The sequence below is a fragment of the Sminthopsis crassicaudata genome, chromosome 1 (assembly GCF_048593235.1).
Source record: "Sminthopsis crassicaudata isolate SCR6 chromosome 1, ASM4859323v1, whole genome shotgun sequence".
Lineage (NCBI taxonomy): Eukaryota > Metazoa > Chordata > Mammalia > Dasyuromorphia > Dasyuridae > Sminthopsis > Sminthopsis crassicaudata.
In genome coordinates, this window is record NC_133617.1 from 744,001,279 (window position 1) to 744,015,537 (window position 14,259).

Sequence of the window (14,259 nt, forward strand, 5' to 3'; positions counted from 1 at the left end):
ACCATCCCCAGCAGAAAAAGGAGAAAGCCATATTAAGAAAAAACAAAACAAAACAAAAAAACAAACAAAACAACTTACAGAACAACAGAGCCATCATTAATTGAAACTAGCCTTTTCTTATTTCCTGAGAAATCTTTTGCCCCTGACAAACTCTCCACCCTGACTTCCACACCACTTCTCTTACTTATTATTGTTCTAGGTTAGAGTTCAGGCTCCATTAACTCATAATTCTATGATTTTTATGGGAGTGAGCATTACTGCTATATAATATGATGATAGTGCTGGGTGGGGAATAGGGAGCTGGCTTCAGAGCCAAGAAGATTCATTTTCAAGTCCTTCCCCTGACCTATCCTGGGTGTAGGACCCTCAGCAAGTCCCTCAATCTCTCAGTGCCTTAGGCAACTCTTTGAGGCAATAAACATTTAGATGAGCTACCAATTTGTATCAGTGAAGGATGTTTCCCTACAAGAAGTTATTTTTTACAGGTAGAGACCAAAAAGGCACAAGGAACTACACTGCTAGGTGCAAATTTGATACAAAATCAAACAGGAGTTGGCTTTCTACTGAGGCTGGCTTCAAGGAGCTTCCATTTGGAAACCCAGGCTTTCCTCTATGTTATAATGAGGCATCTGAAGCTAGATATAGAGCTGGGAGGGAGCAGAGCGGCCATCACATCGAATCCACTCATTTTATAGAAAAGGAAACCGAGCCCCAGAGTATGGAAGGGACTTGTCCAAAGACAGGATGCTACCAGGAAAAATTGATTTTAGCGGAGTCCAGTTAAATATCTTTCTGAAATTAAATGATCCTGTGAGGTTATTTATTGGGGGTGGGGGTGGAAGTGGACAGAAAGAGTTGGGTGTTTTAATGGTTCTCCATTAAGTATAAGGAAAATTTTCATAATTTCCAGTGGGGATAGTAGAAAGTATCAGCAACTCTATTAAAACCTGATTATCCTAAGCTTTACTTCTCATATCAGACTATATTATAAATACAGGAGAGATATAGGGCTGTAGAATATGGGGGTTCAGTAGGCTCTTCATGGGGATAATTCAATCACAGACCCATCTGCCAAGACTAGTTTGCCAGGTTTCAGCTTATCAGGAGAAAGGACCCACAATAAAACATCAAAAGAAAAGAGGCATGGACCCCCAGAACCTCAGAGCTGAAGAACACGTTCTGATCCCTGGACTGGATTTGAGGAAAGTCAATTTCAAAGGGTTTAGAGAAATTATAGGCAGGATCTGACTTCCTAAAATTAATTCTACATGACAAATTAGTTCAAAAAGTTTAAGAAGCTCTCAAGGATGCATTTTCAAAGACAAAAAAATTACACAGGGCAGGAAAAAGGGGAGAATAATTTAAAGAGATTGATGTAGCTGCAGAAGGAACTCATCAACCAATTCAGATGAATCAAGGAGGGGTAATTGAGGAAACTCTTAGCATAGTGTCAAGGATACACAAAGATCTGAGCCTATGGTGAATGCTAAGCAAGTAAAAGGGCTACTAGAGTGAGAGGAACATCAGAGAAAGAATGGAATCACTGATCAAAGTGGATGGGACAATGATCATGGAAATCAGGTGAAAGTGGAACCACTCAACTTATGTTTAATTCACTTCTTTTGCAAAGATGAATGATTTTTTATATTGGAAAGGAAAAAAAAAACTATTAGAGAGTTGAAACTCTCAATGAACTCAAGTCACCAAGCCCAGACAGACATCATATGGAATTAAGAGAACTGGCAAACAATTACTAAATAGCCAGAAATCTTTGAAAGAATATATTGAGTAGATATAGAGTTCAGGATAGGTGACAGGCAAACATTGTATTGTTTTTCCCCCTAACAAATTACTGGTTGACATCTGTAAACTGTTGACTGGTGACCCTGACTTTGATTCTTGGCAAGAATCAACAATGCATTATTAATGCATTAGTAAACATAGAGAAAATGAAGTACTGATCACAAAGATAATATGGCTTTAATTAGGACAGGTCATGTCAGACTAAACTCTTTTACTCTTTAGATTGGATTAATTACTAAGAGGGGTATGTTGGAGCAAGCTGAAATGGCTTATGAGAATGGATGGCTTCATTCTTAGTGTGAGGTTTTCTACCTCCTAAAATGCTTCAATGCGATCAGGGCTTGATTTATTGTTTTCTTGAAGTCTAGACTTACAAATATGATGAAGAAAATGTTAACAATGCAGATTAAACTTAGAGCATGTGCTGTGCTTTTTTTTGTTTTGTTTTGTTTTGTTTTTGTTTTTGTTTTTGTTTTTTTCCGGAGAGCTGATTGTTAAAACTTATGAACACACTTCTGATTACTAGATTTTTATATTAGAAAAATGGTATGGATCTAGTTTACCTAAATTTTTAGCAAAGTATTTAATAAAGAATTTTACGTACTAGGAAACCAAATAGCACTGACACAATAGAATGATATTAGTGATTAAAAGCAGAGTAAAAATGATGGAATATAATAATAATAATGATACTAAAATTTACATAACACTTTAAGGTTTGCAAAGGTTTATACATATGTATTTATACATGTAATTCTCATTTGATTTTCACAAGAACCTTGAGAATTAGGTGCTATTATTATCTCCATTTTATACATAAAAACTGAGGATGAGAGATATTCAATGACTTGTCTAGGGTTACACAACTAGATAGTGTCGAAGGTGAAATTAAAAATAGGATTCTAATTCCTATTATCAATGTCCCAATGATCCTTAATTTTTGTGTATTATGGACCCGTTGGAATGCTGAGGAAGACTGCTGACCCCTTCTTAGAATAATGGTTTTACATAATTGGAGAAAATGCTAAATTTCAGTTAAAGGCTAGTGAAAATAGAGATGCAATTTCCTTCCATTTAAGATCAAGGACCTCCTTAAATCATGCCATGAATTCCAAGTTAAGAACATCTTCTTTAGGGGGCAGAGTGAAATACGAAATCTTGTCAAATTTCCACAATTAGGGAGCTGATTTTAGAAAAGCTTGGAAAGATTTGCATGAACTGATGCTTAGTGAAACAAGCAGAACCAGGAAAACATTGCACACAGTAACAGCAAGACTGTGTTATGATCAGCTATGATAGACTTGGCTCTTCTCAGTAATTCAGTGATCCAAGTTAATTTCAATAAACTTTGGATGGAAAGGGCTGTCTGCATCTAGGTAGAGAGCTATAGAGAGTGAATGCAGATTGAAGCATACAATTTTCACCTTTTTTTTCCCTCGTGGTTTTTACCTTTTGTTCTGATTTTTCTCTCCCGACATGATTCATATGGAAATATGTTTTTAAAATGAATGTACATGTATAAGCTAAAAATAATTTTAAAAATCTATGTATTTAGCAACAACAAAAAATGTGCCAAGTCAAAATCTGAGTGGAAAAGTTAGCAAAAAATCACAGCGAATCATTAAGAGCAATTAGGTGGAGCAGTGGATAGAGTCAGGAAGACCTGAGTTCCCATCCAGCCCCTGATATTTACCTGTTGTGTGACACTGGGCAAGTTATATAACCTTGTTTGCCTCAGTTTCCTCATCTGTAAAATGAGTTGAAGAAGGAAATGGCCAACCATTTCAGTATCTTTGCCAAGAAAACCCCAAATGAGATCAGTCACAACCAAAACAACTAAAGAAAAACGATTAGCTTAGAAATTCAGAAAAAAAAAAAGCTTCCTAAGGTGAAAGGGTCAGCCAAACAGTCCCTGGTTTATTTGCTCCATAAAGCAATTAATCTTCAACCTCTGTTTTGCTGCTTGTAAATGAAAATCAGTTTAGGCTGAGCCCTTCCCCTTCCAGACAATCCTTCTGCCTTTATTTCTTCCTATGAAATTATGAGTGCTTTCATTTTCCCCAAGGGGGCAACTAACCTGATGGGTATTCCTGTCTGGAGTGGTCCTGACTGGAGTGGTTCTAACTGGAGTGGTTCTGCTTTCTTAGCCAAGACTACTTGAGGCAGTTGAGGTCCAATAAGCAATTAACATAGCTTAATTGTCAGAGAGGTATGATCATCCACAAGGAAGACCAACTCAGCTTTTCCAGTTGTAATCAATTGTGATATTCCTCATTCACCCACAACTTCCTTTCCTAAATTTCAGTAAAGAGGGTTTTCTCTTTTTTATCACCCATGGGGAGCCGTCTTTATTAACTTTATTAACAGTTACACATGTTACTGTTAATAAACTGTTTTCTTGCTCAGAGAAGACATACCTTACTTTTGCCATTTTACTTGCCATGGTTCTTGAAACAGAAAAACACCCAGTTAAAATAAAGGGTTAGAACAGAATTTATTATGCTTCAAGCTTAAATAAAAAACAAAAACAAAACATAAAAACTTTCTTTACCTATTACATAAAGCTGTTTCTCTTGAAGAAAAAAAATGGTAGCATCCAAAAATAGAAGTTAGAATTTTGTCAAGACAGAAAAAATATGCACAATTTAAAAACACAAAAAGAATTATAAAGAAATGAAATTAGCAAAATTAGAAAACTAAATTTAAAAAGGAATTGGCAACTAAAGATATATGAATAACACCATGATGAAGCACAAGAGTTTAGAAATATCTTTAAGGAATTTAATAAAAAAATTTTACATCTCACTTCTAAGATATAAAAGGAATTGATTAAAATTTATAAGAATAAAAATCCTTTTATAATTGCTAAATGGTCAATAGTTTATGAACACAGTTTTTGTGAAGAAGGACAAAATGCTTGATAATTGAAAAAATTGCTTAAAATGCTATAAATCACTAATAATTAGAGAGATGCAAATTAAATACCTCTGAGATTCAACCTCACACCTATCAGGTTGTGAAAGTTGGTAGAAAAGGAAAATGTGAAATGTGGGTGGGGCTGTGGAAAAACAAATACGTTAATACTCTATTGTACAATTTGTGAATTGTACAGCCATCCTAAAAAAAAATCTGGACCATCCAATTATGATTACCCTTTGACTGAACAATATTAATACTAGGTCTATACTCTCTAAAAAGATGAGGGAAAGAGGAAAAGGACTCACAAAATATACCAAAAATGTTTGTTCTTAGCTTTCAAGGAGGACCAATAATATCATGAGATGTTGTCTTGACATGTGTATGAATCTGAAAAATATAGCAGTTCTTTTTGTGGTGGCAAAGATTTGGAAAGTAAGAGGACAGGTACCTGTTATTTGAGGAATGGTTGAACAAAATATGCTTTGTGAATTTAATGAAATGCTATTGTTCTGTAAGAAGAGATGGTTAAAGAGATGATTTCAGAGGAAGCTAGAAAGACTCATGTAAAGTGATGCAGAGTAATGAAAATAGAAGTGAAGAGAACAGTTTTTTCAATGATATCAAAATTTTAAAAATGAATAATCCGGAAAGATTTAATAGTCTGATCAATTCAATGACAAACTGATTCTAGAGGTTCAATAATGATGCTACTCACTTTCCATAAAAAGGTAATAGATTAATATACAGAATGAAATGCCTTTTTGGACTTGGCCAGCATGGGAATTTGTTTGCTCACTTATGCTTAATTATTACAGTGGTATTCTTTTCCTTCCTTCCTTCCTTCCTTCCTTCCTTCCTTCCTTCCTTCCTTCCTTCCTTCCTTCCTTCCTTCCTTCCTTCCTTCCTTCCTTCCTTCCTGCCTTCCTTCCTGCCTTCCGTCCTGCCTTCTTTACTTCCTGTCTTCCTGCCTTCTGCCTTCCTTTTTTTCTTTCTTTCCCTTAATAGATAGGAAGGAAGAAAAAATGCTTGATAATTGAAAAAAAAAGTCCTAAAATTAAAAAATAAAATAATAGTTTTGATGAATTGTAAAATTATATTATTGAAGACACAATGGAAAGATAAAAGTAACTTCAGTTATGGAATTGGAAAAAGATCTGGAAGCAAAACAGACAAATGTGATGAGTATATATTAGATCAGAGAAATAACATTTAAGAATAGCAATTTTTTCTTCAAAACTGGGAAGAAAAAGAAGCTGAACTTAAGATTTTGTCATTATTCAAGAAAATCTTTCCTCAAGTATTAAAATGAATAGATTATAAAAAGTTCTCAGAATGTCAAAAGAAACGAACCCCAAATTAAAATCACTTAGTTACATCATTATTAAGCCTCAATATTATAAGATAAAGAAAATGATCCTACAAACAGCCAAGATAAAAGGTATTAAGATAAAATAGTCATTTGAACATCACACAATTGAAAAATAACAGTAGTTGAAATATTATATTCAGAAATATAAAGGGGAAGTTCCAATTCTTTCCTGCCCCAGGTAAGGTGATTTAATCACTTGATAGAATCATGTATGATAAAGTATTTATGTATTGAAAAAGTATGAACACTCTCATCTAATTCCCTACACTAAGAATACTCTTTTCTTACAGTATCAGAGTGGGCAAGGCCTTTGGATGGCCTAAAAGTTGACCAAACTCCTGAGGGTTTTTTAAGGGATCCAATGAACACAGTTCCAGCAGGAACTCTTCCAGGAGGGACCCAAACTCTGGTGGAAGTTGGAGAATTTATCTTTCCTCTTCCCCCATTCCCTATCTAGCAGCAGAATTATTTGCTCAGAATGAGATTCTCTATTCAGGAATTGGAGAATAATCTGAGATTTTTTGGGGCCACCAAGAAGATCAAAGGGGTATAAACTCTTCAGCAGGCAGAAACAGAGAAATCATTTAAGAAGTTTAAAAGGCTTTCTATGAACTCAAAAAATAGGTTAGCTAAGAGTCAAAATGTGGAAAAGATGAGAACCTGGAAATTCCAATACTGAGTGACTAGAAAATGTACCCTGCAGGGTTATTTATGAAGACTATTCAAGAAAAGAAAGGATCTAGAGAGGATAAGTTACTACAATTGTGAACTGTCTTGGCCATATACACATCCAACTTATGGGTGTGTCTTCTAAGTGGGTGCCCACTTTCTCCAAGGAAACATGCCTTTGGGGGTGAGTCTATCTGGGGAAAGTGTTTGGTAACTACTGAACTGTTAGTGCTTTTGTTAAGACTTAATTATGTCTATGGGCTGATTATCTAGGGGAAACACACTGGGAGGAGATTGTGAGTTACAGTTTTTATGAATGAATAACCACAGGGGATCCTCAGACCCTGAGGGTAGTAGTTGTTCTTTGAGGAGGGGTGAAAGTGGAGGGAGTATCCCAGAAGGGGTGCTACAGAAAGATGAGAACTAGAGAACCCCAAATTAGCCTCCCAACATTCTTTCAGAAAACAAAAGACTGGAATAATAATAAAGAGAACTTTGAACAATTCATGGACACAAAGGCTCAAAGCTGGAGAAGTTTTTGACTGGAAAACAGGAGAAGCCTTCAAACAAACTGGGTCATAAAGCTAAATGCTTTAATTAGCAAGTTCTTTACAATAGTGACTAAGTAATTGCTGTGTTAATATAATCACCACAAGGCGGGTTAAAAGCAAAACTGTAGTATTGTTTTGGTAAACTACTGAATGACATAATTGGGCTCAAATGAACAAAAGGAGACTATCATTATAGATTTATTATCATCATTACAGACAGAAAAAAAAGGGAATGAAAAGCAAAGCTCTAAAGTGAAAAGGGTAGGAATAATTAAAAAAAAAATAAATACAGGGATGGACTGACCTATGAATTTACTGAGATAAGGAATAACTAGGTAAGAAATTCTCTTCTTTAATGCAGATACTGGATAGATTAGTGAAATGTTCACAACACACAATAGTCAATGACTATAGTAATCTAGTGTCTGATAAAGCAAAAGACTCCAGCTTCTGGGATAAGAACTCACTATTTGACAAAAATTGCTGGAAAAACTGGGAAATAGTTTGGCAGAAACTAGATACTGACCAACATTTCACACTCTATACCATGATAAGGTTGAAATGAGTTCATGATTTAGACATAAATGATGATATGATAAGCAAATGGATACAAGGGATAATCTACTTCTCAGATCTATGGAGAAGGAAGGAATTTATGGCCAAAGAAGAACTAGAGAACTATTATGAAATGCAAAATGCAAGATAATTTTGATTACATCAAATTAAAAAGGGTTTGCACAAGCAAAACCAAATGTAGCCAAATTTAAAAGGGAAGCTGAAAGCTGAAAATTTTGTTTTTTTGCCAATGTTCCTGATAAAGATCTCATTTCTAAAATATAGAGAGAATTGACTCAAATTTATAAGAATACAAATCATTACCCAATTGATAAACAAAGGGAAGACAATTTTCAGATGAAGAAATTAAAATTATTTCTAGTCATATAAAAATATTCTAAATCACTATTGATTAGAAAAATGAAAATGTAGATAAAATGCAAAGATAACACTTCACACTTCTCAGATTGGCTAAGATTATACAGGAAAAGTTAATGATAAATGTTGGAGGGAATGTGGGGAAATTGGAACATTAAGGCATTGTTGGTAGAGTTGTGAAGTGATCCAGCCATTCTGGAGGACAATTTGGAACCATGCCCAAAGGACTATAAAACTATGCATACCCTTTGATTCAGTAGTCTCTCCTGGGAGTGTATCCTAAAAAGATCATAAAAGAGGGGAAAGGACCCATATGTACAACATTTATAGCAACCCTTTTTATAGTAGCAAGAAACTGGAAACTGAGATCATCAGTTGGCTCAATAAGTTATAGTGCACTGTCAGATTGGCTAAGATGACAGGAACAAATAATGATGAATGTTGGAGGGGATGTGGGAAAACTGGGACACTGAGGCATTGTTGGTGGAGTTGTGAAAGAATCCAGCCATTCTGGAGAGCAATTTGGAACTATGCCCAAAAAGTTATCAAACTGTGCATACCCTTTGACTCAGCAGTGCTACTACTGGGCTTATATCCCAAAGAAATACTAAAGAGCGCAAAGGGACCTGTATGTGCCAAAATGTTTGTGGCAGCTCTTTTTGTTGTAACTAGAAACTGGAAGTTGAATGGATGTCCATCAGTTGGAGAATGGTTGGGTAAATTATGGTATATGAATGTTATGGAATATTATTGTCTGGTAAGAAATGACCAACAGAAGGAATACAGAGAGGCTTGGAGAGACTTAAATCAAGTGTTGCTGAGTGAAATGAGCAGAACCAGAAGATCACTATACACTTCAACAACAATAGTGTATGAGGATGTATTCTGATGGAAGTGGAAATCTTCAACATAAAGAAGATCCAACTCACTTCCAGTTGATCAATGATGGACAGAAACAACTACACCCAGAGAAGGAACACTGGGAAGTGAATGTAAACTGTTAGAACTACTGTCTATCTACCCAGGTTACTTATACCTTCGGAAGCTAATAATTAATGTGCAACAAGAAAATGGTATTTACACACACATATTGTATCTAGGTTATATTGTAACACATGTAAAATGTATGGGATTGCCTGTCATCAAGGGGAGGGAGTAGAGGGAGGGAGGGGATAATTTGGAAAAATGAATACAAGGGATAATATTATAAAAAAAAATTACTCATGCATATATACTGTGAAAAAAATTATAAATAAAAAAAATAAGTTATAGTCTATGAAAGTAATGGAATATTATTGTTTTATACAAAACGATCAGCAGGATGATTTCAGAGAGGCCTGGAGAGACTTATCGATAAAAAATGAAGTGATTAGAACCAAGAGAACATTGTACACAGTTCTAAAACTGCACATCCTTTGATCCAGCAGTGTCTCTACTGGGTCTGTATCCCAAAGAGATCATAAAGAAGGGGAAATGGACCCACATATGCAAACATGTTTGTAGCAGCCCTTTTTGTAATGGCAAGGACTTGGAAACCAAGAGAACATTATACACAGAAACAACAAATTTATGTAACCAATGTGATGGACTTGGCTCTTTTCAACAATGAGGTGATTCAAGATAATTCTAATAGACTTGTGATAGAGAGAGCCATACATATCCAGAGAGAGAAACTGAATGTGAATCAACACAAAAAAGAAAATAGATTTAATAAACATATAAACAGAATCATATAAAAAATCAGGAATGTTGAATTTTATTCCAGACATATATCTGAAACACATAGAGAAATTGGAATTTTTATAAAAATTGATCATGTTATTACAGCACAAAGGGAACATAATTTCTGTCATAAATAAATGAGGATGGAATTCTATCTCAGTTCTTCTATCAAGTAAATGTAGTTCTAATCTTCAAAACCATTAGAAAATGAAAACTAAAGGTCAATATCATGTACTGATCTTCTCTGCAGAACTATTCAATTAAATAAGAAACATTCATTATGATAACCAGGAATACAGGGATGGTTCAGTATTAGGGAAATGATCAGGATAACAAATTATATTGAAAAGAAAAAAAATCTTTCAATAAATGACTGAAACTATTGATAAAATACCATACATTTTAATTAAAAAAACAAAAACTTAAGAAGTATAGACACAAAAGGATTTGTCCTTATCATGAACCCCCTCCCCCCAACATTTATCAAGAACCGGCGTTACAAGTCATGGAAAAATGTTAGAGATTTTTCCACTAAAAAGAATTAGTCATTCTAACTATTCTACATTGGTATAGAAATACTAGTTATAGCAAAAAAAAAAAAAAAGTAAGGTCAAAAAAGTTAAAGGAATAAGAATAGAGGCAAAAAATCTTTCTGTTTGCAGATAGTGTGATCATAGCTTTAGACCCTAAGAAAATTTATCAAAATAATATTGGGGTTTTTTTTGCATTATAGTAAGATGTCATATAAACCCACCAAACCTTAGGATTTTAATATATTTCTAACAAAAAATTAGAAGAAATAAACATTAGGAGGAATACTATAGCCAAAGTATTAGACTTGGGGTAAGGAAGGTCTGGGTTCTGTTCTGTCTCCTGACATTTATTGGTACTTTATCATGGGAAGATCTAGAGCTGGAAGAAATCTCTGAGATTATCTAGATCAACTCCCTCATTTTACAAAAAAGGAAACCGGCCTGGCGAGAGTTAAATGACCTGCCCAAGTGGAATTGTCCAAGCATCAGAAGTGGGACTAGTTTTTTTCCTGCTCCATCGCACAGCTTCTCACTTAAGTCTCAATTTCCTCATTTGTAAAGTGAGATATATAAAAGATCACTACCTCAGGGAGCTGTCATGAGGTTCAAATGAGATCATATTTGTGAAGAATTTTGAAAGCTTTGAAGCATTCTACAGATCTCTGTTATTGTTAATGACAAACAATTCAGTACTTCTCCCTTAACTGGCCATAACATACTCAAGTCTTATAAAAAAATAAAAAGAAAATAAAAGAATACAAAAATTAAATAATTGGAAAATTATTTATATGATTAAAGATGGAAATCCTACATGGATGAAGTTGTTGTTGTAATAGGTTCTAATTCCAATGCCAGTGGGTTATTTCATAAAATTACATAAAAGCCTGGTAATTCTATCCACAGTAATCAATGGATAGAAACATTGAAATGATATACAAAGGAGGGAAGAAGGAAGAAGATTTCCATGGTCAGGTCTCATCTGCTAAATGGATAGGTTTCAGAATTGTTCTGGAGTTGGATTAAAAAAAATACAGATCAATAGAACAAAATGTACTAGAACTAGAGCTTTTGACTCTAGAACTTCTAAAATGGAACCGGATTAAATAACACTAAGGCAAGGAAAAATTATTCAATAAAACCTGTTAGGGAAATTGGAGAAGAGCATCAGGAAGAAATGGGATTAGATTAACAATGAGTTCCCAATACATAAAGGATAAACAGATTTTAAAAAGTATATTAGACAGAAGGAAATGGAATAATATATTCCTTATAAACATGGATAGGAGGGAAATTCTTATCTCTTCAAATAATAAAACAAATAGGTACCAAATGGATAGATAACTGATATGACACAGTGATTTTACTACTAGAATATACACACTGAGAATGGTTTTTATAATGGAGGAAAACTACACAAACATAAATATTCATAGAGGTTTCACTCAAAACAGAAAAATAGCCAACCACTACATAACCCCTTAGAAACAGCCCGTGTTCCCGGTGATTAGGGAATGATGGAATAAATTAGTTGTCCTGAATTTTTTGGAACATGTCTTTATCATCAGGAAAGATAGATGTGAAAAATGATGGGAAGATTATGTAAAGTAAATGTGAACCCAAAGGACCTGGGAGTTTTAAAACTCCAAAGTTCATGGAGACTAGATGAAGTTTAAAAACTCTTTTAGCTTTCTAAGTCTATGAGTCTGAGAGGGACAAAAGCACCAATTAGAGGAATGGAGACTAGGTTCTGTGAAGAGGACAGCAGAATGGGGAGGACCAAGACTGGGAAGAGATAGCTGGGAGTGAGCTGAGGAGTGGGGGTGGTATCTATGCAATAATATATTATAATTATATTATAAATATAAAAAATAATATATATATATATATTATATATAAGAAGAATATATAAATCTGTATAAAATATAATAAGAGGAAATCAGCCCAAGTTAAAACCAAGGAATTGGTGGTAAAACATAAGCAATCTTTCACAAATTGCTTAATTCAAATTATTCCAATCCAACAAACATGTATGAAAATGCTGAATCTAGACAGGTAAAGAAAGAAATCCAGTAAAGGGGCCTGGGCTTCTTTCCCACTCAGAGGCCGAAAGGATCTTAGAAATTAGAAATTCTCAAGTACAACCATTGCATCTACATAAGAGACTATATCTTACATTTTATGTAAAAAGGGGAAACAAGGGAGTTTTACCCATCTGACACAAGACACTGAGCCACTCTGGTGACCCCCTTTCCCAAGTTTGTGTCACTATTCTCAAGTGCGGCTCCAACAAGCTTGTGAAAGATCACTTGAACATGGTAGGGGTGGGGATATTGAGGGGCTGAATTGTTTTTCCCCATTACACTTACATTGGACATTCAAAAAACCTAACCAGTTTCTGTCAGAGTGCTGTCCATGACAGTTTGCTAAATGAATGAATGAATGAATGAATGACTTCAATTGCTTGAAAAGTTCTATGTTAATTTGACTCCTTGATTCTTAACTCTGTGAGAGGGCCTCTGTATCTGCTAAGTAACAGAAAAGGGCTTTATCATATTAAATGCTTTCAGAATTCCCCAAGGAAAAGCCTTGGAACTTCATTAATGTTTTCTTCAAGTCGTTGAAAGGAAGAACTTCAATCTAATTGCCTGGATGAAATATTTAATTTAGCTTCATTTCCCATCACTTCTGCCATGGAGGGGAATTGATGACTTCCAGTAGTCTCACCTCCCAACTGTCCTCCAAGCAACCCCAGTGGGCTCATGAGTATCTGGCCAGTTTCTTATTATTCTTATAGCTCTAAGATCAACTCTATCCCAGCTGGGAGAACATAAGATCCAGTTCCAAACTGATTTTCCAGACTTTATTTTATATTGCTTCCCTTACACAGCCTGGGTTCTGTTGTCATAGCTCATGCTTGGAACGTACCCTTGCCTCACCTCTATATCCTTACACCAATATCCTTCCCTTCCTCCTAAACTCGGTTAAAGTGCTACTTTTTCCAGAAGCCTTCTCTATTCCTCCTCTCTCTCACCTTGCAACATGTTATGTTTACTTGTCTGTGATCCTGTTGTACATTCCCTACCTCCCTTAGTGGAATGTCATTTCCTTGTGTATAGGGCCTAGGATTTCTTTGTTTGCTTGTTTTGCCTCTGTATCTTTAGCACTTAGAAAGGAAGGAAAGAAGAAAGGAAGGAAGGAAGGAAGGAAGGAAGGAAGGAAGGAAGGAAGGAAGGAAGGAAGGAAGGAAGGAAGGAAGGAACAGGAGAGACAGAGGAAAAGAAGGAGAGAAGAAGGAAAGAAGGAAGAGAGGGAGGCAGGAAAGGAGGAAGGGAGAAAGGAAGGGAAGAAGGAAGAAATGGAGAGATAGAAGAAAAGAGAAAGAAAAAGAGGGACAGAGGAAGAGAGGAAGAAAGGGAGAGACAGTGGAAGGGAGGAAGGAAGAAAGTAAAGAAGGAAGTAAAGAAGGAGAGAGGAAGAGAAGAAAAAAGGGAAGGAGGGAGGGAAGGAGGAAGGAAGAAAGGAAGGGAAGAACACACGTGTTTATTAAATAGCTATTACGTGCTAGGTATCTTATTTGATCATCACAAATACCATGGGAAGTAGATGCAATTATTATTCCCATTTATAGATAAGGAAATAGAGGTAAAGTTACTTACGCATAGTCACACAATTAGTAAGTGTCTGAGACTGGATTTGAGCTTAGGTCTTCCTGATTCCAGGTGTAGATTCTACTTATTATGATATCACTTAGCTGTCTCTT

At 35.2% G+C, this 14,259-nt stretch overlaps 1 protein-coding gene across 1 annotated transcript in view; it reads right to left on the minus strand.

Moving 5' to 3' along the window:
* SCN10A (sodium voltage-gated channel alpha subunit 10) overlaps window positions 1-14,259 on the minus strand; it is a 90,013-nt gene that overhangs the window by 45,629 nt on the left and 30,125 nt on the right. The gene's annotated exons all lie outside the window — the stretch shown is intronic.